Source organism: Notamacropus eugenii, chromosome 4 (assembly GCF_028372415.1).
Source record: "Notamacropus eugenii isolate mMacEug1 chromosome 4, mMacEug1.pri_v2, whole genome shotgun sequence".
Taxonomy (NCBI): Eukaryota; Metazoa; Chordata; class Mammalia; order Diprotodontia; family Macropodidae; genus Notamacropus; species Notamacropus eugenii.
Genome location: NC_092875.1, coordinates 56,738,538 through 56,766,490, shown reverse-complemented (window position 1 = coordinate 56,766,490; position 27,953 = coordinate 56,738,538). Strand labels below are relative to the sequence as shown.

The 27,953-nt window shown below is 38.4% G+C and overlaps 2 pseudogenes; both read right to left on the bottom strand.

The window, feature by feature from the left end:
- Positions 1 to 15,510: 15,510 nt before the first annotated feature.
- LOC140502192 (HAUS augmin-like complex subunit 1 pseudogene) lies at positions 15,511 to 16,041 on the bottom strand (annotated as a pseudogene).
- Positions 16,042 to 19,794: 3,753 nt separating this feature from the next.
- LOC140498131 (olfactory receptor 7D4-like) lies at positions 19,795 to 20,792 on the bottom strand (annotated as a pseudogene).
- Positions 20,793 to 27,953: the final 7,161 nt, after the last annotated feature.

Here is a 27,953-nt window from a genome sequence, read left to right as displayed (position 1 = left end):
ATGTGCAGTAAGGCAAAGGGGCTTTTAGGAGAAAAAGGAGTCTTGGGGTTATAGTTTCAGGGGAAACAGGATCACAGATTTAGAGGTGGAAATGATATTAGAGGTCACCTGGTCCAAACCCCACATGTAAAGGCATGAGTATTGATCCTCTTTCTAAAAAAATCTTCCTTCCATAAACCCTACAAGTGGACAGGCCAGTGGGCAAGAATAAGATAGATTGGCTACTCAGAGCCAATACATGTAGTTTGAACTTGAAGTATTCTGGCTTCCATACCTCTTGTACATGTGAAAATACTGAATGCTAACCTCTTAGTGCTCAGGTTCCATCATGTCTTGTTTGGTTGGGCCAATGTTTTTCAAATTGTGAGACCCTTTAAAGGGGTCTATGAGGTAAAAATTATTTTCATAATAATACTGAGACATTTAAATTTCTAATTTGATGAACATTTATAGTATAACCCATCAAATCAAAAGATTTTTAGGGTTCTTAATAATTTTGAAGTGTGAAAAAGGTTCCTGAGGCCAAAAAGCTTAAGAATCACTGGTCTAAGCTTTTATTTAACACTTGATATCTTATAACTTTCTAAAACTCCTTTCCCACTAAGATTGTAAAGCCCATTTGCTGAATGCTATTAGAAATAAAATAAAAGCAAAACACGATATTAAAACTCTTCCACTACTGACAAATGGTTGCACTGTTAAGGCCTGAAGTCTACACATTTGTCCCCAGTCCCATTCTTCTGCCAGGTGTTCTAGAGTCACTTTCATAGAAGAACTTTTCAAAGTCCATGGGGCGGGGGGAGAAATGAAAGGAATTGTCCCACTGACCTCCACTCCTGCTTTCAAAAGCAGGCAACCAGAGGATCCAAGGTCAAGAGATATCTTGGTATTCTCCCAGAGAGGTTATCACTTTTTTCAATGCTATCCCTACTACATCCCCTTCAGCATGCTGCCATATGCATTCTCTTGCTGGGCCTCTCCTGGTGTATTGACCAAGCATCAGCCATGGCAATTTAAAAACTGCTGTCTCTGACCCACAGAAACCTAGGCAGGCTGGATGACTTTTCCCCCTCCCTCTGAAGCAAGTTCATTCTTCATAATGCATTTCTTTCCATTGTGGTGTCCACCTTTTCCAAGGAGCAGTCATAGGATCATGGATTTAGAACTGGAAAGGATCTCAAAGGCCACGTAGTTCAATTTCCTCATCTTACAGGCATGGGAGCAAAGATCTAGAAGTCAAGTGAATTGCCAAACAGCACACAGGCTGTAAACGATTATCAGAGAAGGAATTTGAACTCAAGTCGTCTGACTCCAGAGGCAGGGATCTTTCCAGTGTACCACATTTTCCCTTTGTTTTAAATGGCCCTCTGCTTCTGCAACTGTGTGAATGGTAAAACCCAAGCAATGTGACTTGGTACCTATGGTACCTAAAGATGGCAAAATCACAGGGGAAAGAACCAAAACGATTTGAAAATCCAGATTACATACATACGAGGAAACTGTGGTCCAGAGATGTTAAAATCACATAGGGAGTAAAGATCTGAATGAGGGATGTCTGACTCTGTACTCTGTACTCTGTCTACTGTACCTATTTGCTGACTTTTGGGGCATTTAATAATGACAACAGTGGCAGTAACAACAACAACAATGCCTAGCATTTATATAGTTCTTTAAATTTTTCAAAATACTCTACAAATATTATCTCTTTTGATCTTCACAACAACCCTAGGAGAGAGGTGTTATTATGATCCCCATTTTACAGTTGAGGAAACCAAGGCAGATGGAAGCGAAGTGACTTGCCCAGGGTCACACACAGCTAATAAGTGAATGAGGTAAAATTTGAACTAAGGTCTTCCTGATTCTAAGTCGACTATTCTATCCATCGAACTCAAGTTCCCACCCAGAAACCACGGAACTCAATTCATTTCAATGAACACTGTGTACCTGCCAAGGGCAAATTCCTGTACTTGGCACCAAGGAAATACATAAATTTTAAAAACAAAAAAAATATAGTCAATACAGGTAGGGAATGAGGGATGGAGTATCAGCACACATGAGAGAGAAGTTATGCTAATACACAAAAAATAATGAAAACGAAGCTATGGGACTAATATAGTTTATGTAGATTCTAGGAAGGAGAATTTGTATCTCATACTATGTTTTTTAGACAAGATAACAAAATGTGTACTAGAAGATACATAATTACATGGATCAAAAATGTATGAATGGTCAGACTCTGAGTAGACTTTAATGGTTCAATGGTCAGCAGGAGGTCTCAGGTGGGATGTCCCAGGAATGTATGAGTTAACATTTTTATCAGTGATTTGGATAAAAGTCATCAAATTTGCATATGACATAAAATTGGAAAGGATAGGAAAAATAATTTATATGATAAGTCAGGATGCAAAAAAAAAAAAAAGAGTTTTACAACTGAGAGCATTGGCCAAATCTACTGTGATGAAATTCAATAGGCATAAATATAAAATCTTACAAGATGGGGAGAGTGTAATCAGACAATAGCTGTTATGAAAGACCTGTGGGTTTGATGGACTGCCAATGTAAGACAAATTCAGCAGTATGATGTGGCAACTGCCAAGGCTGATAAAATCTTGGGCTATGATAAGAGAGACAAGTTCCAAGAATAAGGAGGTGGCCATCTCTCTGTACTCTGCCCTCATCAGACTTCATCAGGAGTATTGTGTTCCATTCTGGACCCCATGGTTCCAGAAAAACAGTGACAAGTTGGAGAGCAGGCAGAGGAGGATAAGCAGGATGGAGAAAGACCTTGAATTCATGTCACATGAGGGAGCTGGGGATCTTTTGCCCAGAGGAGATGGGGAGCATCATGGGGAACATAATGACTGCCCTCCATTATTTGAATGGCTGTCATATGGAAGAAAGGTTAGATTTCTTCTGTTTGACCCCAGAGGGAAGAACCAGGGGCTTAGGGGGAAATGAGCAGAGATTACAAAGAGACAAATTTGATCTGGACATTAGAAAAAATTTGTATATAATTAGAACTGTCCAACAATTGAACAGAATGCTTCAATGAAATCTTTAGGCAGAAAAGGAGTAACTATTTGTCAGCTATGTAATAGTAGGGATAATTCCAGATCTTTGAGGTCCCTTCCAATGCTGAAATTCTCTGATCCTGAGTGGATGGTATCATCACTGGAGCAGAAAGGTAGAAGCAATAAGTTTAGGCTCAGAAGCCTGGAAATGACCACAATGAAGAGACAGGAGCAGAAATAGGAGGAGCCAGAAAAGGAAACAGGGAAGGATCAGCCAGAGAAGCAAGAGAATCAAGTGAGTAGTGCTACAAAAGGAGAGAGGCATGACTAACAGTGAAGACTGATTAAGGAGAATGAAAGTTGAGAAAAGATTGTTGAATCTGATGACCTTAGACAGAGTAATTTCAGTGGAATGGTAAAGATCAAAGGTAGATTGTAAAGACATGGGGAGTCCATGAACGGGTAGTGAGGAACTGGGGATTCCTTTTTCAAAAAGTTTGACAGTAGTTAGATTAAGGAGTTGCCAGGTCAGGAGGAGGTTTCTATTGGGTAGCAGAGATCTGAACACATTTGTACACAGAGGCCAAGCAGCCAATAGAGTTAAGGAGACTAAAGAAGAAAAAGAGAAGAGGGGTAGGGAGAGTTAATAGAAAAATGACCCAGAGAAGAAGATGAATTAGATCAAGAGCACAGATGGAAGGGCTAGTATTGGGAAGCAAAAGACAACCTTTTCCCCCTGAGACAGAATGGAAGGAAAGAAAAGGTCAAGGACTGGAAGTTTTGATAATGTTGAAGAGAGGAATTGAGGGTGGTCACTTCAGATAGTCTCACTGAAGAAATAAGCCAGGGAATACAACTGTCATGACTGAGATTCAACAAAAGTAGACCGAGACACATTTTTCCCAAGGAATGTAACTTATTAACAGGAAGTGAACTTGGTAATAAAATAGGCCAATGGAAGCCTCAGTTAAGGCAAAGACACCGAATTGAAGATGCAACATTTTTTTTTAGAATCATAGACTAAACAATAGAACAGCATGGGTAAGGAAATAATACAATTGTTTATAAGATTGACAGCATCATGGAGGTGAAGAATTATGATTGGTCACATTAAGGAAAACAGGCCTACATATATGTGGGACTTGACTACCTCTCTCTCTGACATAGAAGAATTTTTTATTGATTTATGGGGCCCAGCTGCATCTTGAGGCCATTGATAATGGAACAGACTCACTGGCTCCTGGGAATGAGATAAGACTACCTTTTATTGGGTAAGGATGGGCGAAGATGGGACCAGGTCAGCTTGTCTGCTCTCAAGGATAGCAAACAGATATCGTGGAATTTCCCAGGAGCTGAAGTTATGAAGAAAAACAAACTTTCCTTGCACAAAGTGATTTGCAGGTGGTACTAAGATAACAATTCCATTAAAGTGTTTCACAAGAGTACTGAATCTCTTAAACTTAGCTCAGAGTTCTTTAATTAAAAGTGATCAATAGGAAAACTGAACTGTGGCATCTAACTTGAGAGAGGAAGACTGAACTTTTCAACTCATGAGCTTCTTTACTCAGAGACAAAGAAGAGGCTTAGATTGTTATATAAAACACAGAATAAGGTTATAGAAAACACAGGAATAATATTTAATTTTCATACAATCTATAGCTAGAAGAGAGCTTAGAAATAACACAGTCCAACTCCATTTTGCAGATGAAGAAAATGAAACTGGAAGAAAGCAAGTCACCTGCCCAGGATCACACAGGTGTTAGGGATAGATTTTGAACCCAAGTCTTGTGACTTTAAATCCAGTGATCTTTATAGGGTGAGGGCCGGGAAGGATGGAAGTGGGAGCCTGTATAGCAGCTGCTTTGTGTAATGTGATAAGGTAGCAAAAAGATATTGATTAAAGACTGACTGGACATCATTGAGGTCCTAGATAAAGCTAGATATTAGTTCTAATTCAGAGAAAAGGACAATGCTTTTGTGCATGTCACAACCAACACTCCATTGATGGTGCAATGGTCACTACATAGCATTCTTCCTGGGAAACTATAGGAGTTAATTCTCCTTTCATTTTTAACATTTGACGATTAGGTTAAATCACCTCTTTCCTCCTATTTGTTTCATTTCCCCCTCTCCCTTCAATGTTTCTGTCATTTAGTTCTGCAAAAAGAAAGAAAGAAAAAAATGTCGATTCATTAGAAGGCAAAGTAACGAGAGGCTTAGCCCATTTATTATTTTTTTCTGGGTAATTTAATCATTTTATCAATAAAACCAGATGTTGATAAAAGGATGGTTCATAAACCCTGTTCATAAATAGTTTATGTCATGGTCCTTTTTGAGAACGAAGGACAAATACAACCTATGAGTAAGCAGCAGCTGCCCTCCCCTCCCCTCCTCTGGTGTTCTAGTCATGGGATGGTATATTCTCAATGGCCAAAAGCTGCCTTTTTTCCCTTTGGGTTTGCTGGCTACATTTCTTGCTCCAAGATCAAGCCTTAAACTCAATTCACTCTGGAGCTCATACACTGGACAACAAGTCCTCATCCACCTAGCACAGAGTGAATATAATAACTAAATTGTAACTGTTTCTTTTTTACCCAGGAACCCTGAGGGTCTTACATTCCCAGTTTGATTTTTTTTTTTGATTAAAGGGGCCATTCCTTCAGTAACTTAAAAAAGCCTATTCATTGAATGGGTATATTTCACTCGAAGTGAGAATGTGATAAGACCTGAGCCTGAAAGGGCCAGGGTCTTACATCGCATCCTAGGCTGATGCATAATCTGATGAATATCAGGCCACTGGACCCAGATGGCTCAGGAGAAGAAAGTGAGGTTGGTGACCTTGCACAGCCCTCCCTCACTCAAATCCAAGTCAACTGCAAGTCATGTCATCATCTTGATGTCATAGTCCTCTTAGAGAATGATGGACAAACACAGCAGCAACAACCCCACCCAAAGCTGAGCAGAACACAATAGCTTCCACCAGGGTGGGTCTTGAAAAAAGAAAGTTAGTCTAATCTCATTATCAACAAAGTCCTTCTAGATAGTCCATGTAGTTTTGAGCCTATGCATTTAGAAAAGCATTTCTTAATTATCTCTCTTTTTTTGTTGCTGTCCTCTTTGGCTGTATTTGTTGGTCTTTATTGTATTCTTTCATTATTATATTCCTGTTGTCTGGGGTGTTGAAGAAGCAAATAATTGATCAGGTCTGGCTTTCTTTCTAGGAATGCTTTGAAGATACTTTTTATTGCATGTTCATCTTTTCCGTTAGTGGTTAGGCTCAGATTTGCAGGTGGGTGAGCTGGGGTACCATCCAGACTTCTGTTGCTCCACAGAACATATTTTCTATTCTCTCCTGTGGTTTTGGGGTGGTGGGTGCAGAATAGTCTCGTATTATTCAAACGTTCTTTCCTTGATAGTTGAAGTTCTTTCACTTGGTCAGTTGCAGAACTTTTACATTTAATTATTACATTTAATCACCACGGTGTCTTGGAGTTTTCCACATAGATCTTTTTCAAAGTGATCTCTGTATTCTTTTGATTGGCATTTTCTTTTCTGTGTTCAGAAGTTCTGGATATTTTTATGGTATTATTTCTTTCATTATTGTAAGTCAGATTTTTCTTCTTTAAAAAATTTTTTTTCTTCAGATTTTTATTCTTGATATGTTCTTCTAGGGGTCTTATAATCCTTAAGTTGTCTCTATGCATTCTGTCTCTAAGAGAAAGATGCTTTGCTCATGTGGAGATCATGCTTTCTTTTCACATTATTGTTACTTGTTTCTCTTCTTCCAGATTATCCTTCATTTCAGTGTATTTGCATTCCCATTCACCTATGCTTATCACTGTGGATTCTAATTTTTCTAGGTCTCAAAGCATTTTGGTTATGAAATCGATAAATTCTGCTTTTAAAATTCTTATTTCTCATTTAAACCATTCAAGAACAGCCTTCTGTAATGTTTTGTTCACTTCACAATTTATAGAGTCCTCTGCCTCATCAGGTGTGGATTCATTTTCCGTGGGATTATTATTTTTATTCATAGATATCTAAACTCTCCCCTAATTTGGAGAATATTTTCCTTTTGTATTTTATTATCTTCAATATTCTTGTTACAGATCTCTAACTGATTATTTTACTTCCTGAGATCTGTCATAATTTCACTCTTTTCTCTTTATTTCCCTCTATTTCTCCACTTTGATAGCAGTTTCATTGGAAATTGAATCTCAAAGCTGCTTAAACCACTTTGGGCAATTCATGGTTCACCAGCCTAGGCCTCTGGCCCAAGTTACTTCTTTGGGGTCAGAACTATCCTTCTGTGGATGTCGGGATCTTTCTATCAGGATTAATTGGAGTGCTACAGAGACCTCCCTAACATTAACTCTTTCATGTCTCTGGGGTCTCTGACATTAGTTTACTCTGTCCGTCAGGTCTCCAGCTGAGCTCTGTTGTGACATAGACATGTTTGCAGTGCACACAGCTATCATTCCTTGTTGCTGTCTCTGACTGAGCTGTTAGAAGTGAGCTTGTCTAACAAGCTCCCAACAGTGAGAAACATGCTCACCTTAAGCAAAGAACAATGCCTGTTGTGAAATCAGGAAAGCTTTTATTAATCTTTACATCCAATGGATGGGCAACCTCCCCCATAAGGTTACAGGACTACTACAGCACGTTCAGAAAGACGGGCTTCTTATACTGTTTTCCAAACTTTGGATCTCCCCTGATACTGTCCCCTGGCCATGTGACTTTATGTTCTCCTCTCTGATAGGCTTTTCCTCACACAGCACATTAAGCCTGTACGTTAGTTTCTAACCTCTAACCTGTTCCTGCTAGGCCTCAACCCTTATCACCTGGAACCGTGGAAAACAGAATTTCTTTGTTTCCCACAGAGCTAATTTCTGTCATCTAGATCTTCAAGGTATTGGGAAGGGTGGGAAATCTGGATCTAGAATTCAGTTCTTTTGAAAGCCCATCTGTATTCCTGCTGTTTGATGATCAGTGGGGAAAGAGAGTGTTAAGTAAGCTCTTTAGAAGTTAGAGATTAAGTTTCTCTATTGTGTTTTTACCTTGTTTTGGTTCTTAGTCCTTTGGACCATGGAGAGAGCTGAAATAGCTTTATCTCTAGGTCATAATTCATATTTTGGAGAAGTTTGAGAGGTCATGAGCATCTGAGAAAAATCTAGTTTTCCATTTTGTTGGTTATATTACCTATAACCCCTGTTCAAAGGACACAAAAGGAGAGGAAATTTGGATGTAAAGCATTGTATCTTTCATATATAAATAGCTTTAATGCTGAAAGGGGGCATAAAATAATACTTGTATAAAGAAAATTGATAAAATCAGTAGAGTGTCTCAGATAACAGGTGAAAAGAAACAAAGATTGACCCAGGAATTCAACAGAGAAGTACCCCTCAAGTAAATGTTCTGAGAGATCTTGTTTGATGGCAAAACAATGACTGTGGTAATGATAGCTGGATGGTATTGTGATTCTTTGGCTAATTTGCATGTAGTGAGAAAATGAAAGAAGTCAGAGAAATTTTAAGGAAAAAATCTCAGAAGAGATAGAAGAAGTAGGGAGAATAAACTAAGTGTGGAAGGAAGTGTGCAAGAAGCCAGAGGCTGAAAACATGGAAGACTGTCATGTGAGATAGTTGATGCTTTAGCCTTTTTGCTGAAAACTTTCACATTGAAAAGAGCCATTGCTTTGATGACTGTTTGGAAAGTCAGGGGAGCTGCTTGACTCCTACAGGTCATTAAAGAGAGTTGAATTCTAATGTTTTGTGAAGAGCTATTAGGCCTCATTGCTCTTGAAAGGCATCTACAGCTGTAGGGAGGAGAAGCTTCTCAGAGAGAACCTAATTGCCCTCTCATAGTTTCTCCAGGGAGAATGGTTTCTTAACATGGAGTCCATGGATCCATAATGGTTCCATGGATAGATTTCAGGTGGCCTGTGAACTTTCATTAGGAAAAATTGCATATTTGTTTTCACTAACCACTCACCGAAATTTAACATTCACTTCAATTATGAATATTGACAACAAACGTTATTTTAAGAATGGGTTTGTGGATTTTATTAGACTGCCAAAGCATGGCAGTTGTGAGTTATCCCAGGCAGCTGAGTTTCTCCCTATCTGCTTCTCTCATAAGTCTCTTAGAGTGTATACTGATTTTCCCCACAGGTAATGTGTTCATCAGTGAGAAAATTTGACCCAGATTTTTTGGCAGAGTGTGATGCGATTATTCTTGTTTTTGTCTTCTAGCCTTATCTTTCTGCAAATAATTTATGTTTAAGAGTTCATGGTGTGATAGTGACTAATTTTGTGTGAATAGGAAGAATACAACAGCAGGATCAGTAGTTAGAGTGGCAAGTATAGTCATCCCTTCCTCATTGTGTTTGGGCTTTGGGCACATCTGCAATCTGGAAAATCTGCGTAAAATTTTTTGGTTCTCCTTTCATACCAGAGAAGAAGTCTGAATGATTATAGTGTTACAAGATAAAATATGCTGATATTTGTGGCACCAATGTGATATTCACAGTACCTATGGCAGCCATGACTATCCTGGTGCAATTCTGAGTCCCAGAATACCACAGACTCTCCACATGGAATGCAGAACCAAAATATTTATTCAGACACCAGAAAGCCAAATCCATCACAGTAACAAAAATTTATACAATAACAATGCAGAGGACAACACCAGTCTCAAGCCTTCCCCCTGTGAGGTTTCCCACAAACCAGCTCCCTTAAGCAAATCACAAACTTCCCTTAAATACACCACAAACAAGCTTTTCTTAAACAAAATATCCTTCTCGCTCTCACAGGCAGCTGTGAGCTTGCCTGCATCCTTCAGTTTTGAATGTTCTCTCATTAACTTCATCTCAGCTCTGCCCTAGCTCTGCTGTTCCATTCGTTCAGCAAACTCCTACCACCACAGGCTCCATATAACTCAGACTCATGTAACTTAGGCTTCCATGTGACCCACACAGGTCACATGAGCCTATTAATGAATATAAAAGATCTCTCCATTTAAATTATCATTACACTATTATACAATACTATGCATATATTTTATAAATTTCTGAGTTTCTAAACTTTTCTGTCATCTGTTTGTCTTTGCATGTTGTCTTCTGTTTCTGCCAAACTCCCTCAAGTTCCCATTTAATTTCTTATGCCAACCTGGGATATATTGAAACTGATAGATTAAGTCTCAATATGGAAAGGATAACTGTAATTTATCCTCCTTGCCAAAAAACCAAACAAACCAGGATTACCTCTAGGACTCTGAGAGAGCATAGCCAGTTGTAGCCATATGGTTGTGGCCATGGCTGACTCCATCTTCTTTGAGGACAAACCCCAGAACTTCTGGTGTGAGGGCAAATTGAAGGCAATGATTAGAAGGGAGAGAGAGAGAGAGAGAGAGAGAGAGAGAGAGAGAGAGAGAGAGAGAGAGAGAGAGAGAGAGAGAGAGACAGAGACAGAGAGACAGAGACAGAGAGACAGAGACAGAGAGAGACAGAGAGAGACAGAGAGGGAGATAGATAGATAGAGAGAGAGACAAAGACAGAGACAGAGAGATAGAGAGAGACTGACAGCCAGAATGAGAGACAAAATGAGAAAGAGTAAGAATGAGAGAGAATGAGAGAACAGTACAGGTGCAAGTTTAGATGCCATACCCAGTGACATACACACAGACTACCTGGGCAGAGCCTGAAATGTATCCTGTGTTTGGGGAAAGTGAATTCCAAGTAGGTCAGATGAAGAAGAAAAATGGAAATTATAGAAAAAGTTGATGTGAACAAATGTATAGAGAACTCACCAACAAACTTAGACAATTTCCCCAAACCCTCAAACGTCAGGCTACAGTCTTTGCTGCTTTTGAAATCTCCCCACTTTAGCGAGATTCTGGGACCACATAGCCTAGAAACTATTACCTCCCTCCTTTAACTAGGAAGACAGGATTCAGGCACTTCTCGCTCAGCTCATATAGGGAAGCATGTCCTCAATTAAAATTCCTTTTCATGGACCAGTGAAAGAAATGATGCTTTCTAATAAGAGTCCTTTCTCCAAAGAGTCTAAGGCAACCAAACTCTGTGAAGGTACAGCTACTGATACTTCATAAAATGTCTTTTGTTTTCTCAAAATGTTAACAAGGGGCCATATACACTGGCTCTGGGGGAATGCTCAGCAAGTACAAAATAGTTTTATTTCCCTCCAAGTTCATCAAGTTGATCAGGAAATACTCTGTGAAAATCTGTCACGCTAAGATGAGAGATATTGTCAAATGTTCTGCTAATATCCAAACAAACATTAATTATCTTATTTTATTTTCTTTTAAAACAAGTTTTTATTAATAACTTCTGGGGTTTTTTACAGAATTATAGTTCTTCCCAGTATCCTTCCCCACTCCTGAAAGAACCATATCACATAAGAAAATATTTTTTAAAGGCAAAAAAAGAAAAAGAAGGAAAAAAATCAGTTGTATCCTCTCATATCTCATTATTCAAGTCATGAGTCAACCTTATAATTTCGTTACCTTTACTTTTTATTTTTCTGTGTGTGGCTGTTTTTTCCCCATTTACGTTGTTGTAGCTATTTTGTTTTATCATTTTTATGGCTCTGTTAGCTTCACTCTGTGTCAGTTTAGGTTGATCTTTACATACTTTTTTGTATTCATCACATTGGATTGTATGTGTGTTCAAGAAAGATGAGTACCTCTGGTGTGAGGGCTGCTGAGTCCTTTTTCAGGGCTACTTTCCACGTTTGGTGGCTACATGCCACCCAATCTTATCTGTAGCTCCAAGAAACTGTAGCATGCACAGCATCCACACTCTGGTAAAACTATTTTGACAGACAGGCTAAACCAGGTTGAGGGTAACCCATGGGGCTTAAATTCACAGGTGAGTTATGGGAGTGTCTACCCCAAGCATGTGAAGGCTTCCACAGTAGAATAGGTGGGTATGAACAATTTATTCCAATGGGCCTCGAAGGTGGCTGAAGCAGGTGCTTTATAGAACTTAGAGGTTGGTTAGACATCAATGAGACCAAGGTTATCCACTACATCCCAAGCCATCACTAGTTATCTTGCCTTTTATCTTGCCACTGTACTCCAATAACTCAAAGAAAGAGTGAGGATGGTGACTTCTCATAGTTTTGCCTCACTTAAATCCAATTTAGCCTAAGTCAACAGATATCATGCTATTTTCATCATTTTACTATTTTTACTCACCTCAAAGTCTTCTGGCAATGGGCAACTGATGAAGCAGGAAGTATGGATACAATGGGAGCTGTAGTCACAACCTTGTACACAGGTGGCCCATGCCATGAAGGGGTGATCTTCCCACTGGATTGAAGCAGCAGTGGGATTTGGCAATCCCCTGGGTATCTGAACAGCCTTTTTAAAGCTCACACTTCTCACCTTCTGGTGTGAGGAAGGTACTAGAAAAGGTACCCTAAAATCATCAGATTTACCTAACTGATCCTGGCCCACTTACTGTAGCAGGTGAGGATCCTACTCAAAAAATATACAAAAAACATACAAAAATTTTGCAAAGGTAGTTTCACTCGCTGTTGGTACATGGAATGTATACACACTTATGGAAAACATGAGACCTGAAAGATGAACAGCTCTTGCTGCAAGAGAACTCAGCAGATATTACATCCAAATAGCAGCCCTGAGTGAAATAAGGTTGGCAAATGAAGGTCAGCTTCCCAAAGTTAGGAGCTGGATACATACTTTTCTGGAGTGGCTGCCTTGATGGGGAGCATTGAGAAAGTGGTGTGGGTTTCATAATCAAATATAATCTAGTCAACAAGCTTGTATGCCTCCCCAAAGAGGTGAATGACAGACTCAACAATGTGATAGCCATTTGTAGGAGAGTACCATACCACGTCAGTGTATGTGCTCCCAGAATGATAAGCTCTGTCAAAGTCAAAACTTTACGAATTTTATTATTATATTTATATATTATTGCTATGTTATATATGTTTATTATTATGATATTATGAATTTTATGAAGAACTGGAGACCCTTCTCATCAATGTGTTGAAAGAGGTCAAGCATGTAATTCTGGGTGAATTTAACACTGGAGTGGGCATAGACTATCAGATACTGTAGGGAGTCTTTATGAGGAATGGAGGCAGAAATAGCAAGTGTAATGATAAATTACTATTGAAGAGTTGTGCATTTTATGACCTCATCACCAACAGTGTCTTTCATTTACCAAAACACAATGAAATTTCGTGGATACATCCTTGATGTAAACATTGGCATCCTATAGATTATGTCACCGTAGGGAGAAGAGATAGACAGGATGTGAGAGTGATGAAGGTGATCATAGACTTATCCTCTCAAAACTAAACATTTCATTCAACAAAAGTGGTGGTCCCAAGGCATGATGACAGATTAGAGCACTTTGCTGTGTATGAATAGTTTGTTTCTGACGTGGAGAAAAACCTCAGTCAACACAGGGTTGGTAACAGTGGAGCAGAAGAGGAGTGGGCCATTTTCAGAGCTTTGGTGTACAGCATTGCATTTTCTTGTCTGGTTCAGAACACTTACAAACATCAGTTTTAATGAAAATTATGGAGAAATTCAGAAGCTACAAATGAAAAGTGAGAACTCTACAGGGTTTACCAGTAAGTTAGTTCATCCATCTCTAAGAAGGCAGTGTTTCACTCCATCAAAAGTAAAGTACAAGTGAAGCTTAGAGAGTTACAGGATGCTTGGCTCAGTAGGAAGTCAGATGAAATTCAGTTTGACATTGATAATAGCAATCCAAAATATTTTTATGATGCCCTGAAGGTTATTTACAAGCCAAAGACCTTTAATGCATGTCAACCACTCAGCACTGATGGATCCATGTTGATTAGTGATAAGGACTTCATCCTGGAGAGACAGACTGAACAGTTCCATAGATTTCTCAGCAGACCATCATCAACTAATGCTGAAGCCATTGACCATTTACTTCAGGTTGAAGTGTCTAGCTGAACCTTCAATTGAAGAAGAGGTTTTGAATGCCAGTAGGTTCCTCTTGTGTGGCAAAGCACCTGGTGCTGATTCCATATCAGCAGAGATTTATAAAGCATGGCTTCCACTGCTCATACAAAAGCTAATGGAAATCTTCCAGGTTACATGGCAAGAGGAGGTTATCTCCCTAGGAGTTGAAGGATGCCTTCATTGTTCATATTTATAAAGGAAAAGGGAATAGGTTGCCCTGTAACAACCATAGGTGGAGTCTCTCTTAGTCATTGCCAGCAAAATTCTTCCTAGAGTCCTTTTTAATAGGCTGATCCTTCACCTGAAAGATGGACATCTACCCAAGAGCCAGTGTGGCTTCATAGAAGGCTAATGAATAGTTTATGTGGTGTTTGCTGCCCAACAACTCCAGGAGAAATGCCAGGAACAGAGCAAAGGTCTGTCTATAATCTTTGTCAATCTAACCTTTGATACTGTCAGTTGCAAGGGCCTGTAGAAGAGCATAGAAAAATTAATTGTCCAGAGGAGTTCATCAGTTTCGTACTCCAGTTCCATGATGGCAGGCTTGCACAAGTTCTGGATGGTGGATGATGCTTTTGTGCTTTCCTAGTCACCAGTGGAGTGAAACACGGCTTTGTGCTTGCTTTTAGCATGATATTTTTTATGGATATTATCAGATGCCTTAATGGGAACAAAATGGCATCAAGGTCAACTACCTCACTGGCATTAAATTTTTTTACACAGATATCGAAGTATTTACTGCAGCAGTTATTGTGAAAATAATGAACTGGAAATAAAGTACATGCTTATCAATTTGGAAATTTCTAAACAAACTGTAGTACATGAGTACAGTGGAATGTTTCTGTGCTGAGAAAAAAACAAATGTGATAAAAGCAAAAAAAAAGGCAAGATCTACATGAACTGAGTCACAGTAAAGTAAGCAAAGTCAAGAAAACAATGTAAACAGAAAGACCCCCCCCCCCCCAAATCAAAAGTGAATGCTATAAAAATTATAAAAAACAAGTATGGCTCAAAAAAAAGAGTTATGATGACACCCTCATTCCATGGCTTTGCAAAGGTGGACATTTCTCAAATGTTATACATTGACATATTTCAGACGTTTTCAATGTACTGATCTGTTATGTTGTTTTCCCCTCTGTTTTTTTTGGTCTTTAAAAATACTTTTTGTTATAGGAGATGGCTCTTGGGAAGAGAAGAGGAAGGAAGACTGGTAGAAATTATGGTAATGTAAAAAAAAAACAAACCCTAAAAACATAAATACTTTTTTTTGAAAGCACATGTTCACAAAAATACTATTGCATGTGTAAACAGAATTCTCTGTGCCTTAATAGCCCCAAGTCCTAAGCCCACCAATTAGGGTTTAAAAGAAAATGCATGTAGCCAAGGAAGAAAGTCAATACACAGAGAAATGGGCAGGCACATACTAGAAAATGGCAGTTCTAAATCATACAAACTTGCCCCAAATCGGTGACTGCATAATATTCCATTCTGCCTTTAACAATGAAGACAGCCACTATTTCTCCTCATTTTCTCTCTCTCTTAAACATTTTTCTAGTATTAGAGTTGCAGTTAGATTTTTTTTTCCCAGTTTGCTCAATTCAGTCTCCATGTCTTTGTTTCTGACTTTGGTGCAAAAAAGATCAGCAGCCAAACTATTTACTGCAGGGATAAAACTAGCTGGAAAGGTATTCTTTGTTTCAAGCACTAGTACACTGTCAACTAAAGCATTAAGATAGCTGTTTCCAATACTAGAGAGACTGGTCAAAGACAGACTGACACGTTCCATGAGAAAATCTTGGAGATATTTGCCTTCCGATTTGTATTCTCTTGCCTTTTATTTCAAGTCTTCTATTACCAAGGAGACATCCCTGTCTCGGGCTCTGTTACATTCTGAAAGGTGATATAAGATATCTGTGGTCCGTGGATTCACCTCATATTTCGGAATGGGTTGATCACCAAAAATCTTTTTCAACCATGAGGCAATCTTCTCAGCCTTTTCCTCCACCTCCTTCTGCTCCTCCTCCGATCCCTCCATAGTCTCTGCCCAAAGGGTCCATGGCTCCCACCACAGCCCATGATGCTCCGCTTCACCTGCTGCTGATATTAAATTTTTTAACTTAAAAAGGCTGCAAGCCAAGACTATAGTGGAGGGAGAGTTGGTGTGTGACTTTTTGTTCACAGAAGATTGTGCACTCAACATAGCCTCTGAGGTCTAGATGAAACAAAGTATGGATTGATTCTCTGTGTCTCCTGCTAATTTTGACCCAACAGTTAGCACCAAGAAAACAAAGGTTCCCCATCAGCCAGCACCACACCAATAATATGTAGAACCATCAGTTACAGCAAATGGAGAAATTTTGAATATTGTGGATAAGTTCATTTACCTTGGCAATGTACTTTCCAGGGATTTATACATAGATGATGGAATTGATGCATGCATTGTTAGAGCCAGCTCAACATTTTGGAGGCTTTGAAAGAAAGTGTGGGAGAGGAGTGGTACTAGATTGTCTATCAGACTGAAAGTTCATAGAGCTGTTGTTCTGACCTTATTGTGTTATTCCCGTGAAACCTGGACAGGCTATCAGTGCCATGACAGAAAATGGAATCACTCACATTTGAATTGTCTTAGGAATATTGTGAAGATCACGTGGCAAGATAACATACTAGATGCTGAGGTCCTTTCATGAGCTGAACTGCCGAGAATTCAAACTACTGTAGAGAAAGCAATTCCAGTGGGTTGACCATGTTGTTCAAATGCCAAAAGTATATTTGCCTGAAAGATTCTTTTATGGAGAACTCACTTAAGGCAAGTGCTCACATGGAAGTCAGAAGAAGTGATACAAGGGCACTCCAAAGCTTTCTTTGAAGAGCTTTGGTATCAATTGCAAGGCAAGGTAGGTACTGGCATGGGACCATCTAGCATGATGTGACTGTATCAAGGAAGGCACTATGCTCAATGAAGAAAGCTGAATAAAAGTAGCTTAAAAGAAATGCAAGATGCACAAAGTTAGAGACATCCCTATCCCAAATTTTCATACAGACTACTTGTGCCTGACTTGTGATAGGATTTTCCAAAATTGCATTGGTCTGACCAGAAACAGTTGGACACACTGTACATTGACCCTGACATTGTGGTGTCATTTTGGTTCTCTTCAAGAATGAAAGACAAACAAGTATTCATCACAACCCTCATTTCTTATGGCACAGAAATATTCCTTACATTCACGTACCACAGTTTTTTTTTTAGCCATTCTTTAATTGATGGATATCTACTTTGATTCTTATTCTTTCTTATCATAAAAGTGCTTCTATAAATATTTTAGTGTATATAGGAACTTTTTTTTCTTAACAATGGCGTTTTTGAAGGTATGTCCAGTAATGGAGTTTCTGGTTCAAAGAGCATGGACATTTTAGATATTTTATTTGCATAATTCTAAATTGATTTGCAAAATGGCTGTGCCATTTTACTGCTCCATAAAGTCTTGGTGTGCCCATCATTCAACAACTCCTTCAATATTGCCAGTTTTATCATCTTTGCCTATTTACAGGATGTGAGATGAAATATCAGGCTTGGTTTAATTTTATTTTTCTTATTATTAATTACATGGGGACATTCTTTCATGTGGCTGTGAATACTTTGCAATTCATCTTTTGAGAATTGTTTGTTTATAATCTTTGACCATTAATGTATTCAGGAATGATTATTAGTCATATATATGTATGTATTTACATACAATATACATATACTTCATATATCTTGGATACCAAACCCTCATCATTGAAATATGAGACTAAGACATTTCCCCCTCACCTCTTCCATTTTTATTTTACATGCATTCATTTTGCCTGTGGAGAAACTTTTCAGTTTCATCTAAAGTTAACCGTTTTATGTTTTGTAATTCTATCTTATTTGTTTGAGACTACATCTATGACTCTGCCTCACTTTAATCCAATTCATGAGCAAATCACGACATCACCTCATGATATCTGGTCCTTGTCAAAAACAATGGATGACCAACAACATATCTAGTACGATCTTTAATATTAAGGTTTGTTTCTATTTGGGCCGCTAGGTGGCTCAGTGAATAGAATACTGGGTATGGAATCAGGAAGACCTATGTTCAAATCCAGTCTCAGACACTTATTAACTCTGTGACCCTGGCTAGGTCACTTAATCCCATTTGCCTCAGTTCCCTTATCTGTAAAAATGAGTTCGTAAAGCATATGGCAAACCACTCCAGTATCTTTACCAAGAAAACTCCAACTGAAAAATGATGGAACTAATCCATTTGGAATGGGTTGTATAATACGGAATAAAGTGTTGTCTAAGCCTAATTTCTGTTAGATTGTTTTCTAGTTTTCTTAACAGTTTTTGTCAAAAAAGAATTTTTTCCTAGCTAGTTTACTTTCCACTTTATTAAACACTCTGTTATCAAATTCCATTATTTCTGCTTCTCCCTCATGTAATCTGTTCCATGGATGTATCTCTGAATTTTTAAACCAACACTAGATGATTTTGATGAGTGCTTCTTTATTTTTCAGGGACATTTTGATGAGTGCTGCTTTATAATATAATTAGAGGTCTGGAACTGCAATCTTTGCTTCATCCCTGCCTCTTTCCATAATTTCCATTTCTATTTTAGGGTTTTTAAAATATTTCCAAATGAATTTTAAAAGAAATTGAGGGACAAAGATATTAAGTGACTTGGTCGAGGGCAGACAGCTCTTAAATGTAGACAAAGGCCTAAAATTATGGCCTTGTCATTCCATTTCCACGTCTTTCTTAAGCTAGAAAATGTCTTGAGGAAGTAGGAGGTGTTAAAGCAGATGTAATTTTGGTGGGAATTCCATTAATAAAGGCCATGAAAAATAAGACTGAGGTCATTTATAGTCAAGAGCAGAGTGAGCTAGTAAGGTAGGAACTTTGAGGTTCATCAACCAACATTTATGAAGTACCTGCTATGTTGCAGGCACTCCATTCAGAATTGGGAATACAAAAAGAGCAAAAGATAGTCTTTGACTTCAAGCAGCTCACAATCTAATGGGGGAGACAACATGAGACAAATAAATAAAAACAAGGATTAATAGGAAATCCTCAACAGAGGAAAAGGACTAGAATTAAGAGGGGTTGTGAAAGACTTCCAATAAAAATGGGATTTTTAAGAAGTTGGGACTTAACTGAAGTAAAAGAAGCCAGCAGGATGAGTTGAGTAGAGAGAGCATTCCAGACATCGTGGATACTCTGAGAAAATAACCAGAGCCAAGAAATAGAGTGTCTTGTTCATGGAACAGCAAAGACGCTATTGTATTTGGAGCCAAGAGTATGTGGTATGGAGTAAGATATTACTGAAAAGGTAGAAAGGGACTAGGACTTAGGGGTGGGGAACCTGGAGCCTCAAGGCCACATGTGGTCTTTCAGGCAAAAATATTTTTGTTAATTTTTTATTTTTATTTATATTATTTATTTTATAATTTATATTATTTATTTACATTATTCTTATTTTATTCTTAATTTATTAGCTTCTAGGTTGTTAAGGGATTTGATTATCAAACAGAGATTTTTGTATTTGATCCCAGAGGCAATAGGGAGACACTGGTATTCATTGCACTGTGGGGAGTGGAGGGGAGGGAAAAGAAGAGGTAACAGAGCAGACATATACTTTAGGAAAACCACTGTAGTGGTCAAATGGAGGGTGGATTTGATTGGGGAGAGAACTGAGAAATCCAACATTTCTGCCTTCTAATATTTTCCACAGAAGTACCAATGTCTCATTCCAAGGGTCAGGGCCCAGCCCCATCACTGAGAGATTATTCTGCTAATGAGTTTCCTAAGTGCATCTTTGATGTCCTTATTTCTTAGCGTATAGATGAAGGGGTTCAACATGGGGGTGACCACAGCAAACATTGCTGAAGCAACTGTGCTCTTCCAGGAAGAGGGGGTAGCAGAGGAACTAAAATATACTCCAAAATCTGTGCCATAGAATAAGAAAACTACAGAGAGATGAGATCCACAGGTAGAAAAGGCTTTATACTTACCACGAGTAGATGGGATTTTCAAAATGGAAGAACAGATCTGAGCATAAGAAAAAAGGATCCCTGTGAAGGGGAGAAAACCCAGTAGTGCACCAGTGAGATATATCAATGCATAATTGATAAGAGTGTCAGAACAAGAGAGTTTCAGAACCTCAGCAAGATCACAAAAGAAGTGCGAATATCATGGTCTGTACAGAAGGAGAGCCGTGTTACCATCAGACAGTGAAGGAGGGAATGTAGAAGGCTTATTATCCAGGACAGCAGGACCAGTAGGCTACAGACACCAGGGCTCATGATGACTGCATAGCGTAGGGGGTGACAGATAGCCACAAAACGGTCATAGGCCATTGCAGTGAGGAGGAAATTGTCTAAACCTATAAAACCCAGAAAGAAATACATCTGGATAAAGCAGTCTGTATAGGATATGTCCTCGTGTTGTGTCAAGATGCTCATCAACATCTTGGGAACTGTGGTGGATACCACACAGATATCCACAAAGGATAAATTGGAAAGAAAGAAGTACATGGGGGTGTGGAAGTGAGAGTCAGAGCCAATGGCCAACATGATGAGCAGGTTTCCAACCACAGTGACCAAGTACATGCCCAAGAACAGGCCAAAGAGGGGTCCCTGCTGCTCTGGCTTCTCAGAAAATCCCAGGAGGATAAATTCAATAAATTGTGTTTGGTTTCGTGGATCCATAGGGCCAACTTTTCTGTTCAGAAAGAGAAGTGAGAAGAGCAGGACATGAATATATAGTTATCCTTGTATATGGAAAAGAAATGGAAAAGACACCAGGCTCTGAAGTAGAATTTCTTGATTCTGTCCCAGTCTCTGCCACCGATTATCTTTGTGGTCTTGGATAAGTTCATATTTTGACATTCAACCTCAATGCAAGAGAAGGACTTTGATCTAATGACCTCTATGATTTCTTCCAGTTCAGACCGTCTTTGAAACACAAGCAATCACATTTAGAAATGAACCTTTTATGAACATCGTCTTAAATTTTCTCTAAGAATCAGTGACTTTTGAGCACTAAAATAAAGAAGGAGATGCTATCGCCATGGTAGGTCCTCTCTTATGACCAACAGCAGAGAGAGAGGACAGGGATCTGGTATGACTGAAGAGTTTGGGCTAATCTAATCCTCAACTGATATCATAAATCCAGGTAGAAATGAGGGGAATCTATTAGGACACGTAGAACAAAACTTTATCCCACAAAAATTCCTAGAACAAAGACATACCTGGTAGGTGGGCATCTAGCCTTTCCTTACCATAATATTCCTCTAAATATAGGAAGATAATAAGCCCATATTACATGTTTTTTTCCTTTAAGCCATGAAATTCTAATTCCTTCAGCTGATTTTCACTGGCCCTTCTCTATTGTAGTTATTGTCCCTTACATACTCTCCAGATTACCAATATCCATCCTAAATAAATTGTGATACCCACAACTAAACACAGATATCCGATAAGTACTGACTATGGTCAAGGACAAAGGGATAATCATCTCCTTCTTATTGGATACTAGGATTTCTTTAATGAAGGCTAAATTTTCTTTAAACTATTTTGCTTGCAATATTACTGTTGACTCATAATGAGTTTACTGTGTACTAGAAAGTTTCAAATGATTTTTATTTTTTAAAAACTAATTTATTTTTAGTCTTCAACAGATACTTCCACAACATTCTGGGTTCCAAATTTTCTTCCCATCTCTCCCCTCTTCCCAGCCCAAGAGAGGTTGCATTCTGATTACCACTTCTCCTAATCCACCCTCCCTTCTATCACACCCCTCCTTTCTCTTTCCTCCATTCCCTCTATTTTTTTTGTAGGGCAAGATAGATTTCTATACTCCATTGCCTGTGTATCTTATTTCCCAGGTACACATAAAAACAATTTTTAACACTTGTTTTTAAAACTTTGAGTTCCAACTACACTCTCTCCCTCCTTCCCCACTCATCCTCAATGAGAAGGGAATCAATTCAATATAGGTTGTATATATGTAGTTATGCAAAACACTTCCATAACAGTCATACTGTGAAAGACTATTTCCCTCCATCAAATCCTGCCACCCCCATTTATTCCATTCTCTCTTTGACCTTATTCCTACTCATGAGTGTATGCTTCTAATTACTCCCTCCTCCCATTTGCCCTCCCTTCTATTATCCTACCTTATCCTGCTTATCCCCTTCTCCCTATTTTCCTATGGTGCAAGATAGATTTTTATACCAAATTGAGTGTGCATGTTATTCCCTCCTTAAGCCAAATGTGATGAGAGTAAGGTTCATTCTTTCCCTCTTACCTCTGCCCTCTTCTTCCCCATTGAAAAATCTTTTCTTGTCTCTTTTATGTGAGATAATTTGTCCCATTTTATTTCTACCTTTCTCCCCCCAATATATTACTCTCCCACCCCTTAATTTTATTTTTCAGTTATAATTCCTACTTATTCAACTCACCCTGTGCTCTCTCTCTCTTTCTCTCTCTCTCTGTCTCTCTGTATGTATATAATCCCTCCAACTACCCTAATACTGAGAAAAATCTGAAAATATTTCCATGTAAGGATGTAAACAGTTCAGCTTTAGTAAGTCCCTTATGTTTTCTCTTTCCTGTTTACTTTTTCATACTTCTCTGGATTCTTTTGTTTGAAAGTCAAATTTTCTATTCAGCTCTGGTTGTTTCAACAAGAATGCTTGAAAGTCCTCTATTTCATTGAATGACCATTTTCCCCCACTGGGCAGGTGATTCTTGGTTTTTTCTTAGCTCCTTTGACCTCCCTCAGATCATTTTTAAAAGAATTACAGTCTTGTCTGAAGGGAAAGTACAGGGATTTGTGTGCTTTTCCTTGTCTTATATGCTATAGCTACACATAGTCAGCAGTGGATGGGATCAACCTTCCAGCATCTGGTGAGCCTATGTTGCTAATTTTAAGGCTTCCCTAAGATAGCTGAGGAGACTCTGCTCCATCAGCCTTGAATGGGATCTGGGAATTCCAGGCAATGATACCTTTCAGTTCTGACAGGTCTTCTATAACCCCTTAAAACTCTGATATTCTATATTCTAATGTTCATATCAGCTGATCCTTTCCATTTACATTCCTTTCCAAGACGTATGTGAGCTTGAAAAAGAAAAAAATATGTGGCCCAAGATAACAATATTGTAGATAGAAGGCTGACTCAAGTTAAAATTCAGTCTAGGAAAGGTATTTCTAGAAAGAAGAGAGTCAGGTCTTCACCTAAGATTTTAGGGTAAAATGAACAACCTCAAACAAGGCCAAGCCACCTTGTATGTTCATTATATTAACCAGAAAAATCAGGAACAATCTGAAGCAGAGACAGAATTTCCAGAAGATTAATATCTATGAAAATTCCAGAAGCACCAAACCTCTAATTTGAAGGTACCTAGTCCAACCTATACCAAAATGAGAATTCTCCTTCCATGGCAATTTTGCTGTGCCTATGAAAAATGCATAAGGAGTTCTTTCTACATGATTAGGCAGGCAACAGACATTTATTAAACATTTGTATCTGACTTTATTTATATAAAACATTTTTCCAATAATTTTGTTCATATAGTTCTTGCTTTTGTTTTGGCAAATGTACTCCCATGATTTATGGGGATTTATTCTATATCCTGATACTTTTCTAAAATCTCTTTGTAGTGGTAATAAACTGGAAATTGTGGGAATCCCTGCCAATTGGGAAGTGGCTGAACAAATTGTGGTATATGATTGTGATAGAATACTACTGAACTATAAGAAATGGTGGACTTATTAGAAAAGCAGGGATAGAGTTGCATGCAGTAATGAAATGAGCAGAACCAAGAGAATGTTGTATACAATAATAACAATATTGTTTTAAGAATAAAAATAACCCCAACAAAAACATTTACTACGTGACAGACGCTGGGCTAAGTGCTAGGGAAAAAAATTGAAGAAATAAGAGAGGTGAGACATGGAGGGAAAAGATGCCAGTACAAGGTCATGGTGGCAGAGTGGGGATGCTCAGTGGCAGAGAGAGGAGGAAAATAAAGAGTGACAAACCTGAGCTCTTTCCCCAAATGGGGAATTCTCTGAAGGAACTCACCAATGGAAAAAGGATGGTGGGATGGGGGAATAATGTTTGAGGGTGAGGAGATCCTGAGCAGTGAGTGATGACTTGGAAATCCACAGAGTCAGAAACACAACAGAGGTGGTGTTGAAAGGTCATTTTACAGAGAAGAAGTCATTATCCAGGTGTTTCTTGAAGACTTCCCATGAGCAGGAACCCACCACCTCCTGTTAGAACCTATTTCGCACTTAGAAATCTCTGTTAAGAACTTTGTTTATTGTATTGTTTGCTTACTGAGATCAAGTCCAAATTTGTCTTTTTGCCTTGTCCTTTCTAGGGTAAGGAAAACAGGTCTAATTCCTCTTGCTAGCCCTTCAAATATCTAAAGATAACTACCATTCAGAGAACATATCTATTGTAGACTTAAAATAAATTTATTGGAGGGGTAGCCATGAAGCATTTGGGAATGGTTCTATAATACTCATAACACTTATAAACTTAAATATTTATCAACTCCACCAATGTGCTTCCTCCACTGATTTTTTGAGTTATCAGTTAGTTAGACAGACAATTGATTACTAGAAAGAAGCCTTTATTAAGGTTGTTTGGTGTGAACAGTTTATATAAAATAACTCATCTCTCCACAGGAAAGAAAGGCAATGATATACTCTCACACAAGGACAGAGATCATGCAGGGAAAGAGGGATCAAATTTAGAGAAGGCACATGACAAAGGGGTAGCACAGCTTGTGGAAGTACTTTTCCTTGTAGTCCTTTTCTCCCCTTTCTGGAACCCTCATGAAATTTCTCCAAGGTATGGTGTATTGGTTGACCGTGCTTCTTGTGGAGTCCTAATGCTGTAATTATTAGGAAGTTTTTCCTTCCTTCAAGTGTAACATTATTTTTTTTCAATTTTCTTGTATTATCCCCAGTCTTGCTATCTGAGGTCAGTCAAAATACACCTAATCTATCTCATGACAGTCCTTCAAATACTTGAAAGCAGTTGCTCCCATCTCCCTCATCATGGTTTCACATATTCAATCTTACCTGTTTCTTAAAATCCTTCTAACTTTTATTTGGGCTCCTCTTTCTCTGTCTCTCTCCCCACTCCAGCCTTCCCCACATCCTTGAAGGCAGATAAATTCAGTAGTGATTGCATTGTGTACCACCAAACAACTTGATACCAAACACTTGCTGGATCTTACTCATAGTAGAAGTCAAGGAATACTGCTTACTTTTGATATGTTAATTTTTGTATCTGTATTCTAAGCATCTTAAGTAAAAGTCTGAGCATGCAGAGGAATGAGAACAGAAACAGAAGGCAGAAAGGAAGGACAAATAGGAGAGGATAAGAAATAAATACAATGCAATCAGAAATAATGGAAACAGAATTGCAGATTATTTGGTCTAACCTATCACAGAAACAGAAAAAAAGATGGAAAAAAGAAAAATGCGACCAGGTAGATAAAAAATGACAAAATCAATAAAAGTTATATTAGGACAGTAGGTAGAAAACAGTAGGAAGTGATATGTGAGTCAAAGGGAAAACTGTCCCTGATGAATATAAGAAATTCTGAGGAATGTGCATAGACATTGCAGTGATGGCTCATATATTATGTAATAATGTCTATAAAAGGACAACCTTCTATCTGTGTACATTGATCGACTCTAGTACAGAGTCTATGCCAGTGTCCCTATCATATATTTCTTTCTGACATCTCACTATGCAGTCAGGCCCCTCCTCTGAAAACTCCCTATGTTCTTGGCTACCTTCAGATCATGGGAAAAGATCATCAGCTGCTATTAGGGTAGGCAGTCTTTCCATCACCTCCCCTGCCTTCACCTACTCTGTCTGATCCTGTGAATTCTTCCCTGAGTGATAAGCTCAGCCTACAGTACCTTTCATAGCTCTGTATATTCTAGGAATATAGGAGACATATAAGATTTGTATGAAAATGGCCTCACTATAGCCCAGTACCCTGTGTCTGGGAGGAGCAATATAACCCCTCTCTCCATTAAGCTTCCCATTGGTGCATCTGAGACTTATTTCTGACTAAAGATTGTCCCTGGCGTTTGGATTATACTTGGCTGAGATGGATTAGGATACAATGGATTCATAACTTTTCTATTATGACAAAAATATGAATTTATCTTTCTGAAATGACTTAAGGTCACAAAAGCATTCCACAGAGATGATTTCATTTGATTCTAAAACATCATGAAGTCAATAGGGAATTTTTGATCTTTATTTTGTGTTTCAGCGATCAAGGAAAAAAACAATTAGACCAATATCCTATTTCTAGTTAATGGCAAAAATGAAACTTGAACATGACTCAGAGTATAAGGCTTATTCTACTCTCCAAACTTGGTCCTAGTGTGAACTCTGAGTTTTCAAGTAAACCCTGGAGTGGATCAAGTTTTCTTGTTTTATTGCCTGCATGAGGCTCTGATTTGAGCTATGCTGGATTTTTGAGACTCTTTGAGTTTCTGAACAATAGACTTCTTCTCTTTCCCCTCACTTCCTACCTCCTTTCTTCCTCTGTCTTCCCAGTACTTCCCACTTTCAATCACTTACTTAACATCACAAAGGGAACAGGTTTGGCTGACTGTTGGAAATGAGGACAAGGAAGACAGAAACTCTGAATCCCAGAAAAAGTAGAGAGTTTCAGGCAGTTGGACTGATAACTCTGGGAGGCACAAGCAGACTCCCTCCTGGACCGAGGTAGCTGGTATCTGGACTTGGGGAGAAACAGGAAGAATATTTGAAACTTCTAGTGCCCAAGAGGTTTGTTCCCCAAACCCTTCAAGAGAAAAATAATATAATTGATTTCCAATTCCTGAGCAGTTCAATCCCCTACGGGGCAGGAATTGATGGCAGAAAATTTTCTAACAATGAGAGCTGTCCAACATTACCTGGGACATTACAAAACTCTGAATATCTTGAGCAAGAACGGACCTCAGAGGTTCTTCTGGACAATCTGAATGATCTACTATGTCCCCAGTACAAAATCCACTGCCTCTCAGGGCAACACATTCTATTGTTGCAGTGTTTCAATTGCAAGGACATTTTTGATTCTGCTGAGAAAAAATCAGCGCCCTTGTGGATTTGCTTCATTTTATCCTCATTCTGTCTTCTGGGGCCAAGCAGAAAAAGTCTAGTTACTTTTCCACATGAAATAATTTCAACCCAATAAAGGCAGCTGTCATGTCTAACTAAAGTCTTCTTTTCTGCAGGACCAAAATCTCGACATCTTTTAATTGGTTCCATATATGTTGTCTTTGTTACTTTGCCTTCCCCACATTGTACTTAAAAAATTAATTTGTTTACAACCTCAGACTAAGAGACATATATTCCTATTAAATTTCATCTACTTAGATTTGATTCAGTATTATAGCTGGTCAAAATCTTTTTTAAAAAATAGATAAATGTTTAATTAAGGCTCAATATTGAACTTCAACTCAATGAGCCAAACTTGCTTGATAATTTGGTAAATGTCTAAATCAATTCATTTCAATGCATAAAGTATCAATAGCTTCTTAGTCATTACAAGTCCTCATTGGGAGGAGTGCAGTGTAGTGGACAGAGTACTTGGTTTTTTAAAAATTAATTTATTTATTTTTAGTTTTCAGTATTCATTTCCACAAGATTTTGAGTTCTAAATTATCATCCCATCTCTCCCTTCCCCCATGCTGAAACACCGTGTATTCTGAGTGCCCCTTTCCCCAATCTGCCCTCCCATCTATCACACCCTTCCCTTCCCTTATCCCCATCTTCTCTCTTTTCTTTTTGGGCAAGATAGATTTCTATACCCCATTACCTGTATTTCTTATTTCCCATTTCCATGCAAGAACAATTCTCAACATTCATTCCTTAAACTTTG